This window comes from Eubalaena glacialis, chromosome 15 (genome assembly GCF_028564815.1).
Source record: "Eubalaena glacialis isolate mEubGla1 chromosome 15, mEubGla1.1.hap2.+ XY, whole genome shotgun sequence".
In the NCBI taxonomy this organism is placed as follows: Eukaryota; Metazoa; Chordata; class Mammalia; order Artiodactyla; family Balaenidae; genus Eubalaena; species Eubalaena glacialis.
In genome coordinates, this window is record NC_083730.1 from 34,656,277 (window position 1) to 34,670,622 (window position 14,346).

Sequence of the window (14,346 nt, forward strand, 5' to 3'; positions counted from 1 at the left end):
AATGAAGGAAATGGAACTTAAGAGACCAGAAGCTTAAAGCCACCTTGTATATATACAGACTGCTATATCAAAACTTCATGGGAAATGCAAACCATAAAGTTACAATAGATACACACACAACACACTCACACACAAAACAACCAAACACAACACTAAAGATGGTCATTAAAACACAAAAGAACAGAACAAAAGAGGAAGGAAAGAAAAAGACCTACAAAAACAAACCCAAAACAATTAAGAAAATGGCAATAGGAACATACATATTGAAAATTACCTTAAATGTAAATGGATTAAATGTTCCAAGCAAAAGACACAGATTGGCTGAATGGATACAAAAACAAGACCCACTTCAGATCTAGGAAATCAAACAGACTGAAAGTGAGTGAACGAAGAAAGATGTTCCATGCAAATTGAAATCAAATAAAAGTTGGAGTAACAATGCTCACATCAGACAATACAGACTTTAAAATAAAGACTATTACAAGAGAAAAGGAAGGACACTATATAATGATCAAGGGATCAATCCAAGAAGAAGATAAAACAATTGTAAATATATCTGCACCCAACATAGGAGCACCTCAATACATAAGGCAAATGTTAACAGCCATAAAAGGGGAAATCAAAAATAACAAAATAATAGTGAGGGATTTTAACACCCCACTTACAACAATGGACAGATCATCCAGACAGAAAATCAATAAGGAAACACAAGCCTTAAATGATTCATTAGACCAGATAGATTTAATTGATATTTATAGGACATTCCATCCAAAAGCAGCAGAATACACTTTCTTCTCAAGTGCACATGGAACATTGTCCAGGATACATCATATTTTGGGCCACGAAATATGCCTTGGTAAATGCAAAAAAAAAAATTGAAATTTTATCAAACATCTTTTCTGACCACAACACTATGAGATTAGAAATCAATTACAGGAAAAAAAAAAAAACTGTGAAAAACACAAACACATAGAGACTGAACAGTATGTTAGTAACAATATGGATCACTGAAGAAATCAGAGATAAAATAAAAAAATACATAGAGGCAAGTACCAATGAAAACACAATGATCCAAAACCTATGGGACATAGCAAAAGTAGTTCTAAGAGGGAAGTTTATGGCAATACAATCTTACCTCAGGAAACAAGAAAAACCTCAAATAAACAACATAGCCTTACACCTAAAGCAACTAGAGAAAGAACAAAACCTACAGATAGTATAAGGAAACAAATCATAAAGACCAGAGCAGAAATAAATGAAATAGAGGCAAAGAAAACAATAGAAAAGATCAATGAAACTAAAAGCTGGTTCTTGAAAAAGTAAACAAAATTGATAAACATTTAGCCAGACTCATCAGGAAAAAAAAGGGAGAGGACTCAAATCAGTAAAATTAGAAAAGAAAAAGGAGAAGTTACAATGAACATCACAGAAATACAAAGAATCAGAAGAGATGACTATAAGCAAATATATGACAATAAAATGGACAACCTAAAAGAAATGGACAAATTCTTATAAAGGTATAAACTTCCAAGACTGAACCAGAAAGAAACAGAAAATATGAAAAGACCAATCACAAGTAATGAAATTGAAACTGTGATATAAAATTCTCTGGAATTCTCTGTTATCCGTTGGGTGATGTCATTATCCTGTCTACTTTCAGTTCTTCCATTTTTTTTCAGAGGGGTATTTGAGTACTGACCTAACTGCACACTCTAGCCTTGTCATCCTTGCAATCACAGGCACATATTTAGAAGGAGAGTGGCTAGAATTTGGAGGTGGAGACAAATAAAACTAACTTTCAAAAAAGAACTGACTCCACAACTTTTCCTCTCAGATTGCAAATCATCAGAGAGTTCTGATACAGATTGCAAATCATCAGAGAGTTCTCCATACCAACGCATGCTAGGTGCTATGCTGTGGGCACATTTAGATATGAGTGTCCTAAAGGGAGTAATGATAGAAAATAATGGAGCAGAGTCCAAAATACACTGGGATTGCAATATTATTGGAAAATATGAGTAAAGCAAGTTTTGGATTCTGAGGTAGATTATATTGAAGGTTTTTGCTATTAAATGGATATAATGTCCAATGATGAAATTTCTCCCACAAAGCTTCTAAGTGGTGGCATAACATATGCTTCCATTATTGAATATGGTTTAAATCTAAAAATATCTAATACTGTATTGATGTATCTGTCAATATTTAACAACACTCTGTCTTTTTTCACTTTACCATCTTTCAAAATAACTAATATATTAAATAATAAAATGAATAAGTTTTTATGAAGCAAGTAACTATATGCAGAGTTAATTTTTGATGAGATAAAAATATATAATTCCTGCCCCCAGCCCTCCATACAGCACAAATTGTTGTCAGAGCTGCTTCAGGTCTTTGCTCAAAACAAACCTACCCCCACGTTTAGCAGGAGTTAACATAAATCTTTAATTTAAAGGGTATAGAGATAAGAAAGAAAGCTACAAACAAACGAAAATCAAATGGGACCAGCTCGGACAAAGATGGCAAACAAATCTGACCTCCAATAGGCCCTGAGCCTTATTATACACTGCTTTTACTATATTAGCATATTAAATAACACACCTACCAATGGCCATTACAGGACATTAAGGACCAAAGAAGAATCAAAAAGGGGTGGTTTCCCACTCCCTTGAAAAACCCCTGTCCCTTCTAGGTAGACTAATGCATGTGCGTCCCCATCATTAGCCTCACTCTTCCTCCCTTTGTCTTTACTCTTTAAAATTAAATCCTTCTCATCTTGTGGGTGAGAATTTGTTCGGTGAACTTAGTTCCTGCTTCTCCATTCTTTAGCCATTGAATAAAGCTTGTGCTGTGTTGATCTCAGCTTCAGTTTTATTTGGCTGCTTGAACCCAAACTGAAAAAGTACCCTCCCCCACTGAAGCAGAGGACCTCAAACAGCCTATGGCCTGAGGAGGCTCTGTAGGACTTAATTCGGAAACAAAATAATTAAGATAACAACAATCATTATTATCTAGTTACTACTATGCAAGCCATTGTGCTTAGTGTTTTCCTATTATCTCATTTAATCTTCTAAATAATCGTATATCCATTTTATACATGAGGAAACTGTTGCTGCTTAAAAGGGTTATAGTAGTTTCCCATAGGGGCATAATGATTAGCATATTAATTTAGAATGTAGGTTCAGACTTCCCAGCATTGAAGTTCAGCTGTGCCTCTAATTCTATGACCTTGGGTAGGTTACCCAAACTCCCTGTGCTTCAATTTCCTTATTTATAAAGTGACAATAATATTACCACCATGGCTTAGTGTTCTTGCTCACAATCTTACCTGTAATAAGGTTTGTAAAATCCTTAGTGGAGAATATAGAAAATGTTTGATAAATTTGTCCACATAGCTAGTAAGGAGCAGCATTGCAATTTAAACCCTAACACCCCAATTTCAAAGCCCATTCCCACCTCATTCTAGCCATGGGTAAGATGAGCAAGAGAAAAAAACAGGCAGCTCTGAATTCAAATCCAGTTCCCCATTAAAACTTGAGGGAGTTTTAAGAAGTTATTTGAACCTCTCTGAGTCTCATTTAATTATATGCATATAATCTGAGTCTCATTTAATCATATGCGTATAATCTATCTAAAAGTACTATTAAGAAGTAAGAAAATATGCAATGTGACTGGAATTAGAGGGCAAGATAAAACTCTTTGTCTCTTGCTCACTCCTGGTCACTTCCCTCAATGTTTCTTTTATAGGTCACTTGGGAACACAGATATACACATATGAAGAAAGTGAGAAGGGAGACAGAGAATAAGTGCTGAATATAATTAAGATCACTGAAAATTGGAAAGATCAGGAAAGTTCCCAAAAAAGAAGAAAAACTGAACTAAAGGTTGGTGAGTTTAGAGAGAGAAGGAAACAAACAAATAGACAGGGCTGGGGCCAAGTCAACGGTGTAGGCTGGAAAGGGGGTCAGCTGCTGGAGTTCACAATTTTATGTCCAAATTCAGTCTAACAGATTAGGAAGAATTTTTGAGCATCAAACTAGGGAGTTTGGAATTGATCCTATATGCAATGGAGATTAAAGTGTCTTCTATGGGGGATTATATAAATTCCATGAAAGATTCAGGATGTTAGAGCTGGGAAATATCATCTGTTTTCAATCAAATTTTTCATTATATAAATCACGACAGATATTATAATAGAAACAAGAAAGTCCAATTAATAAATAATTCCTATACATAGTTCTTTCTTATTTACATAATCCTAATTAAATTTCTTAGAGCATCTGTATTTTTGTAATGATTCTTTTTCTCATATACCAATGGAACTATTTAACATAAAAAATTATATGTGTAATAAACGTTAATGCAATAATTAAAAGTTGACATTGTGAGAAGGGAAAAAGACTTGATTGTTATTTATTAGCAATTGTTGAGCAGAAAGACAATGGAAGTAACAAGAGAAAAAGCTTAAGATAAATTCAAAAGAGAAGTGTCATTGTCCAGGAAGTTATTTTCTGGTAATACTTGGCTTGTAAAACTTTGGTAGAGCCCTGGGTACGCTGTCTGTCTCTGTGTCAAACAGCATATGAGCAGTCTTGTGATAATCCAAAAAGCCACACAAAAAGACAGGGAGTATAAAACAGAAGAAGCTCAAAGGAAGCTCTAGCTTGAAAAAGTAGAAATTTTATCTGGAAAAAGGTGACTTAGGGGTATTCTAAAATAGGTTAAAGAATTAAAAGGTGAATATTTCTTTTGGCATTGTATTTTCTATATTTTGTGGGTTAATTATTAGATAACAAGACATATCCCTTCTGAGTTAGTGAGCTACTTCAAAGCAAGGGCAATGCAAATACTTAAATAATATTCATTTTTTCAATTATTCAGATTTAGACTAATGGCTAGAATATAGTTAGCACTAAAAAAGTTTCTCTTAGTTAAGTAATTTTTGGGTAAATTGAGTTATAAAATTATTTGAAAAGATAATTGAGGGATCATCTCCTGATTTCTAGATGCATACGTCCAATTTTTTGATGGATGTCTCCCATTATAAACCCACAGGAAACTTAAACTGAACTTATCCTATATGGAAATTTATCAGCTTTTCCAACCTGCTCCCATTCCTGTGTTCTTTCAGCAAAGAGCACCAACCCATCCACCCAGAAAAATAACTCTCTTCCAGATCTCATACATTTAATCAGTCTCTAATTTCTACAGATTTTCTTCCTATAATATTTATTAAATCCATTCCTCCATTCCCACTACTGCTGCTGGAGTCATACGTCAAGCCTTCATTATTTCTTACCTAGCTTTCCCATAGCAGTTTCCTAACAGGTATCCCTTCACCCAGTAATGCCACTTCATATCTATTGTTTCATTTCTGCCAATGGGTTTTGTTTTCAAAATGCAGTTCTGAATATGTCATTTCCTCTTAAAAATTATTTCACGATTACCCATTGCTTTCAGGATAAAATTTTAAATGATTAGCGTAATGGGGCCTTGGCAATATGAACTTGGCTTCCCTCTCCATCTTCCATCTGACCCTTCCACACCCAAGGCTCCATTATACTGAATTACCAGAAATTCCTGAAGTTATTACGTTGCCTTAGCCTTTGGTACTCCTGAATATACTGTTTCCTTTGCCTGGAAGTCTCCACTAATTCCTACTCAATGCACATTCTTAACACACATTTACTATATTCACTATTTAAGATTCAGAGTTGTCCCCATTGTCTCAGAGAAATAATTACTCATCTCCAAGATTAGATTACATTCTTCTCTTCTTTGACTAAATAAGAACCTGGGATTAAATATCATAACATTTAGTGTCCTTCATTCTACTGTGAGTTCCTTCAAGACAGGGTTTACATATTTCAACTCTGTGTCCCAAAACTTCACAGGGTACCTAACAGTAGTACAATTGTTTATTGAATAAAAATACAGTAGAATAAAAATTAATAATATATCTGGTATAGCCCTTGTGGTTTAGAGTTAAGGAAATTAAACTAGAGCTGTTATTATGATTAGTCTGAATTAACTTAGCATTAGCCATTTTGAGAACTCAGCTCACACCATTGCTCAGTGATTTTTCTATTAAACCCTAGACAAATTCCAAGTAGCTCCTACTGTGTCATTGTTTATGAAAGGTAAGTACAGGCTGTCTTTGAGAGTTCTCACACCAGTATTCACTATCACCATGTATGTCAGTGCTGGTTTACCTGTTATTTTTACGTAATTCACTTAGGTTTTGCTCTAGAGAGTTGGAATGCTGTACTAGTAGTGCTACAGTTTATATATTAAGAAGATCAAACAACAGAAAACAACCCTAATGAAGTAATCAGGGTATATATTCTAGGCTCGAACAAATATTTTTTTTTAATTTCAGTGTACCATGTGGTTTAAACAATCTTTGAAACCAGTACATTAATTATATTCTCTTCTCTACTGACTCATTAATTCAAAGGCAAAAGATAAAAACAAAACCAACTGGCATTCCCAGGATAATACAAGAGCTATCAATCCAGGTGTATTCATGAAAGCAAAACACCAGTTGATTGAAATGTTATATTTCAAACAGATGGGATAACATCATATGAACATATGTGTGTTGCAGTTTGTAAAAACATTATATTCTAGCCAATTTGACCCTGAGACCACAAATGCAATATTGGAAAAGAGAAATCATGTAAATCATTCCAAATAAAAGAATTTTTAGGTCTTGATAACGTTCACTGAGACCTTAGAATTGACCAATCACTAGTTTAAGTTTTTTATATGTATTTTTTCACTTACTTTTCATAACAGTTCAATAGTAGGTATTATTATTAATCTACTTTACAGATGGGGCAACTGAGAAACAAAACAAATTATTTAAATTATTTACTAACTCTCTCAAAGTAAGAAACATGTAACAGAGTCAAGATTCAAACCCAGAAAATGTTTTAATTCATTGTACTTGTTTCCTTAACTATTTCACCAGAATGACAACAGACTGTAATCTTACAAGTTGAATAGCCATCTCTTTGAATTTTTGCTTTAAAAATTGATGTATTTCTTTCTATCAGTGGCAAGTCAGTCACCAGTATTTACTGAATACACTTAGTATCATGTTTGATAATGGACAATATTAATATGAATGCAAAAGAGAAATGTTTCTTGCTACTGACTCAGTATAGAATCTAAATTTACATCTGGCAGAAGATAACACTAACCAATATAATACAAAAATAATTAAAATAACTGGATTAAAAGTTAGAAAATCTCTCAATTTAATGAGAGATAAATTTCATGATTTAAATTCAAGCCCCAGCACAACACACCATATGAAGGTCAGTATACCTTCCTCTATCCTTTGAAGATTCCAAATGTGACTTAAATTTCCCTCAGTCAATCTGTATCTCCAGCTGCTTCATTGGTGTCAGGTGCTTTGAGTTTTGCTCTCAGTTCCTAAGGATGCCATTGTCTTTAAACATCCAGCTTCCACTCCATGACGGGTCTAAACAGTAGAACCCCCAACATTTTGTGTGTAATATAATTTTAGTAAAGAGAAGGCACAACGGAGTATAATTTCAACACAAAGCAAAAACAAACTTCAAATTTGACATGTGTCATTAAATGGTGCCAAATTTTCTACCCATTGCAGAGTTTCTCCCTGGCATGTCCTTACTCTCTGGAAGAAATCATATAAATAATTTCAAATAACAGTTTAAAAACAAATATTGATATTAATAAGCCCCTGGCTTCAGATTTTGTCAAAGCAATTTCTTCCTTCTTCTTCACATTTCACTTATTCTTCTCATTTGAAGACTCTTCACTTCCCTCAAATAAAATAATTTTCTTTTCTTTTTACTTTATTTTCCTTTTATGATTTTCTAAGAATGTTAAAATATTTCTAGAGAAAATTTCAAACATTACATTAAAGTATGAATTAAAAATTTATTTTTGGTATCTTTTTGGTTGTTAGAAATGTCACCAAACTTTTAATTTTAACTATCTTGAGGGTAGAGTAAAAGGAGAGATTTGATATAAATATATTAAAATTTTATTTACTAAGAAAAGCATTTATTTTTAATTCCATGATTTGATACTATGTACACTTACAGTAGTGTAAAATAGAAAAAAATGGCAGCAAATTCTGGGAGGGAAGAAAGAGAGGGAGAAAGGAGAAAGAGTTGGGTACAGAGAGAGAAAAAGGGAAAGATAAAAAGGAAAATACATAAGCACATTAGCCATGAATATATGACATGGAAACATAGAGAAGAAAAGATAGAAAACAAAAATGAAAAACATGAAATCTGGAGTCATATATAATTATCTTCACCAAGTGAGCTTCCATGTTGTTTAATCTTTAACTATAGGCTTTAGAAATGTTATTAATTGAATATAAATATTAATTGAATATGAATAATCATACTTTTTCCACCTGCTTTTATTTTATCAAGCTAAGGTTTTGCCCTAGATCAGTAGAACTCAAACTTTTTGGTCTTAGTTTCATTCTATTCACTTGAAAATTACTAAAGACCCCAAAGAACTTTTGATTACATGGATAATTTCTATTGATATGTACCATATTATAAATTAAAACTAAAATTTTATAAAATTGAACTGATTTATTAAAAAGGTATAATAACTATTAATTTAAAATATATCATAACAAGTAACTTTAAAAAATTTGTCTCAAAATAAATTGAGAAGAATGACATTATTTTACTTATTTTTAAATCTCCAAAGATACCTAGCTTAAAAGATGTTTGGAGTCAGCTATTTACTTCTGTATTCAATATGCTTCAGTATATTTTGGTTGAGTATATGAAAAAAAATCCATTTTCATACAGATAGGAAGTTGGAAAAAGAGAGAATCTCATTAATCCTGTGAAAGAGTCTCTCAGACTGCTAGGGGTTACATGACCACACTTTGAGAACCACTGCTCTAGACAGAATAAAAACAATTCAATTCTGCAAATGTTAATAGAGCAAAGGAGCAACCACCTGTGACATCTGCTAGCAAAGTTCTTCCAGTCCCCAAGTAAACAAGGCCCTGAGCTATCAGCTGTTTCGAGGCCAGTATAAGAAGTCCAGCTGTAGGAAGACCTCATCTCAGGGCTGTACTGGGGTGAAAACATGTTTGTCTTAGAGGTTGGATGAAATCCAGCCCAGGTACTGGATCAAGCCAGTGGAAAAAGAACAAATGTTCATGTCACCATAACAAATCCAACATAATGAACCAACCTGTGATATGTTGAAATTTAATAATAAAATCTCCCTTAAACTGTTCATCTCCTTCAAATTTATTTTGTGTCAGATAATTATGTTGAATAATTCTAACCCCCATGTATTTTTTCATTGAACAGGTGTCATAGCAGGTCCAACTCATTTAATACTTTTTGAATTGTAAAATTTATTATTCAAACTAAAATATAACATTGTTGCTTTTTTTTTTTACTTTACTCATATCTTGTATTTTATTTCTTATAATTAATGGCTAATGAAGGAAAAAGGTGTTTGTAGCACCCTACTATTTTAAGACAGCAACTGTAACTTAAATGCTAGCCTACTCCATAAAACAGGGAGCCTTCCCCCAGGGCTGTAGTGGGCATTTATTTGTTTCCTGAACCCAGTGACAACTAATCAATTTTATTACTTATCAAACATAGAAAAAATTACATGTTATTATTTTTCCCCATAGCTGGAAAATTCAACAAACAATACATTTTCTCCACGTACACAATTCCTTGACTCAAACGAGAAGATAGCTACCAAAATACCTACAATTACGATTCTCAGACTGGAGCCTGGCTGCTTCTGAGTGTTATTTTGTGGCATGCCAAGGGGCATAGCCCACGATATGGTGAGTATACTCCATCTTTCCAGAGAGCAATGTTTACTTGAGGCTAAGGAATCACGTTTATTTTTCAAAAATGTCAAATGGAAGCTTTTTCCCCCAAATGAAATACAGGGAACCCCATACATAAAACATGTTTTAGGAGCCTGCACTGGCAGCAGTAGTTGGCTGATACGAATTCTCATTGCACATACACCCTGGGGGTGCATGGCCCTCCCTGCTGGCATGCCCCGGGGAAATGCTCTGCGCACCTGGCCTCACTACCCTGAATCTCTCAGTTCAAAGACTGGGCGTCCTGCCCGGAACACAGAAAGGTCTACGGGGGTCCAAGAGGCACCAACACTGTGCCAATGCTGCTTGCCCTTTTTTCGGGTAAATGCTAGTCAGAGATAGCAGAGCTGGTCTTTTATGTGCCGAAGTCTGGCTTTTTAATTTAACTTTTCCGGCTTTGCCTTTTTGGTTGCAATAAATTTCAACAAATTACTAGTTCAGCTTGTGTTACTGCAGCTCTCAGACCCTGTGGCACCTTATTCTAGATCACAGGAAACAGCAATACATCTTCCCAAACTGTGAGAAAGTCCTGAACGTTCCCACACAGCTTCCTGCCCCTAATCTAGTTTCTGAATATTCACGTTCTTTTCCTTCTTTGTATATTCTTCTAGTCGAAGAAGTCACTTTGCCTAGTACTCGGAGCAGAGCTCTGCGTCCATGAAATGTGGGTGGGTGGGGGACCCGTCTCTGTAGGCCACCATGATCAAGCCACACTGAACCTGAAAGCTGTAGTTGGCCTTATAGTTTATGGCACCAACATACACCACGACTTGCAGCCGGTTGTCAAATGTATTTCAGATGAAAAGCTTTGGTTTCTCAGATGTCTTCCGATCAGTCACACACAGCTTGCCCTGATAATCAGCCACACAGTGCAGCAGACCTACATACTTTAGGATCTCACATTAACCGGCACTTTTCCAGAGCCCACACTCCACTGACATCTCTCAGAACATGCTGGACCCTTTGGATGTAGCCAGATTCGAGGAGATTTTCATCTCGCTCTTTTAAGTTTCCCTGGGGTGAAAGTATGCTTTCCAAGGCTTCATGAAACCATTTCCCTTGTAAAAACATGTTTTTAGTATATTCTGCAAAACCATCCTCTCCCAGTTCCAGAATCATCCACTGTTTCCACCTCTCCAAACAGGAAGTCTGTTCTGAGTTCATCGTCTGCTGAAAGACTCGGGTCACCCTTGGTATCATATTCCTTTGCAAAGTAATTTTCAGAGGAATTGTAGGATCATTTGTTGCATTTGGTTTCCTGCCTTTCTCCAGTGAAGAGAGGACCCCAGTTTCGTGGACCTCCTGTCTCTTCTTCTTGCTTCGGGGCCTTACACTTCCTCACAGGTCCATAGAGTAAAGCATCTTCCTCGAACAAAGGCTGTGGAGTCTGAGCGTGGCCTCTGAATGACAAGACAGACCTTACTAAATCAGAGTACTTTTTTTGGTCCACTTCTTCATAACGGTTCACTTTTTTCTTCCTGCCACACGTATAAGAGGAAGTGGAGAAGACCACACTGGGAGCTGGTTTTACAGAAAACCCCTTTGAACTTATAAGCTGCCTGCAGATGGTCTGAAATACCTTCATCTTTAGATTTTTTTCACTTCCCTCTAGTCTACTCCTAATGTCAAGGGCCTTTTTAATTTTTGCTTTCCTCGGAAGCCGGCACGCTCTGTCATCTCCAGGGCATGATGACACCGTGGGCTGGTACTTTCATCGGTCCCACGCTTTGCTCTTGACTTAGGCCCTTGAATTAGTTTTTTAATATTTCATCTTTCTGGGTTTGTTCCATCATTCCAGCCTAACGGGATTGCAATAAAATTTGCTTCTGAAACCCAGTCTATTAGCTATTAAATTTAATTTTATGTCATTTTACACTGTTGTGGATAAAAGCATATAGTTTAAAATTATGTATAAACCAAAAAATGCCCTGAAGGAGTATAGTATTATAAAGGTTATAATAATTATTTAGAAATCATCTAGGTAACACCATGGAAAAAGTGTGACTTTTATTTAGAGTATAGTCCATCCCCCTTTTCAGAGCTTTTTCTGCCTGGTTGAAACATCTATTGTATCATGAAGGACTGTAAAACCTGATAGAAGCTAATTGAAACTGCACTCCTTCTCGAATGGGACTCAAACCCAGCTAAAACTCAGATTGGGACTTGAACGTATGATTCCTGACTAGGAGGGGCCTCAAAACCACTGTCTTGATTAAAACTGCTCACTTGTTTTCAGGACTTAATGAAGCTCAGGTTCTTTTGTCTCATTCTTTGCAGAAAGAATTCAGTGTGGGGCAAAGAGTGAATTTATTAGCATAGGATACTTGTGAGTGACACAAGCAGAGTGGCAAGGGAGTGCAGCAGCCCCAAGAACAAAGAGGACTACACTTTTATAATCAAAGAAAAAGTGGGGAGGGGAGAAGACCATCTTCTTCCTCATTCTTGGGCAGACCTCAAGGCTTACATTATTAGTTCCTCCTTTGGCCTTTTATGGTTTAACTGGGACTCTCATGGCACTATTTAAATCATATGTATATTAACAAAAGGGTAGTAACATATACTAAAATATGGTAATTCATCTCAGGTTTCCGTATATTGTCCCATTTCAACTAGTTATTTTTTTTTTCCCTTTCACCTATATTTCTGTCTTGTCTACATGCAGAAATGCTACTCTTCAGGGACTATTAACTCTCTGACTTCATGTAACAAGATTCAGGCCCCATATCTATTGTCTTGTGTTTTGATTATCAGGACTTCTGGCTTGAGTGTGTCTGACACTTGGATACACCTGGTCTTCCTTCAAGGAAGTGCAGATTGTTGCTAGGTTACTGGATTCTTTTCTTGAGTGGTCATTAGCTTACAACAGTCTCTCAAACTCCCTTAAAATTCCCTTTCTCTCCTTAATCTCCTAGTGGGATTTCTAAACTGTCTATTTAATTATACTACTCTATCCCTATCATAATGATGTTTTCAAAAGAGAGTAAAGGAACCCAGAATCATGCAAGGCACAAAGCACTGAATGGGAAATTTCAGGCAGAAAGAAGAAATATGTAATGGGGCAGAAGAAAATTGTTCAAACCCTCCAATGCTCTTCTGGTAATGTAAGCGGCTGACTACTGTAGGGGAGGAAAATTCTCTTCCTGTACACATATTAGATTCTCACACTGGGGCCCTGTAAGTTGGACTGACAAAAGACATTAGCAAGAGAAAACATATACATTTATGTAAGTTTTATATGACTCTGGAACCGTCATTAAAAAATGAAGACCTGGGAGGAGGAACCAAGAAGGCGGAGTAGAAGGATGTGCTCTCACTCCCTCTTGCAAGAACACCAGAATCACAACTAGCTGCTGGACAATCATCGAAAGGAAGACACTGGAACTCACCAAAAAAGATAACCCGAGGAGGTCTGGGCAAGATGGCGGAAGAGTAAGACGCGGAGATCAACTTCCTTCCCACAGATACAGTAGAAATACATCTACACGTGGAACTGCTCCTACAGAACACCCACTGAACGCTGGCAGAAGACGTCAGACCTCCCAAAAGGCAAGAAAATCCCCACGTACTTGGGTAGGGCAAAAGAAAAAAAAAATAACAGAGGCAAAAGAATAGGGACGGGACCTGCACCCATGGGAGGGAGCTGTGAAGGAGGAAAGGTTTCCACACACTAGGAGGCCCCTTCGCGGGCGGAGACTGCGGGTGGCAGAGGGGGGAAGCTTCAGAGCCACGGAGGAGAGCGCAGCCACAGGGGTGTGGAGGGCAAAGCGGAGAGATTCCCGCACAGAGGATTGGTGCCGAGCAGCACTCACCAGCCCAAGAGGCTTGTCTGCTCAGCCGCCGGGGCGGGGGGGGGCTGGGAGCTGAGGCTCGGGCTTCAGTCGGATCGCAAGGAGATGACTGGGGTTGGCGGCGTGAACACAGCCTGAAGGGGCTAGCGCACCACAGCTAGCCGGGAGGGAGCCTGAGAAAAAGTCTGCAGCTGCCGAAGAGACAAGAGACTTTTTCTTGCCTCTTTCTTTCACGGCACGCAAGGAGAGGGGATTCAGAGCGCCGCTTAAACGAACTCCAGAGATGGGTGCGAGCCACGGTTATCAGCGCGGACCCCAGAGGCGGGCATGAGATGCTAAGGCTGCTGCTGCCGCCACCAAAAAGGCTGTGTGCGAGCACAGGTCACTCTCCACACCGCCCCTCCCGGAAGCCAGTGCAGCCCGCCACGGCCAGGCTCCCGTGATCCGGGGACAACTTCCCCGGGAGAACGCACGGCGCGCCTCAGGCTGCTGCAATGCCACGCCGGGCTCTGCTGCTTCAGGCTCGCCCCGCCTCCTCCGTACCACTCCCTCCCCCCGTCCTGACTGAGCCAGAGCCCCAGAATCAGCTGCTCCTTTAACTCCGTTCTGTCTGGGAGGGGAACAGATGCCCTCAGGCAACCGACATGCAGAGGCGGGTCCAAATCCAAAGCTAAA

The 14,346-nt window shown here is 37.4% G+C and overlaps 1 protein-coding gene and 1 pseudogene across 1 annotated transcript in view; one reads left to right on the forward strand and one right to left on the reverse strand.

The window, feature by feature from the left end:
* RIT2 (Ras like without CAAX 2) overlaps positions 1-14,346 on the forward strand; it is a 567,177-nt gene that overhangs the window by 108,356 nt on the left and 444,475 nt on the right.
* LOC133075863 (mitochondrial genome maintenance exonuclease 1-like) lies at positions 10,365-13,033 on the reverse strand (annotated as a pseudogene).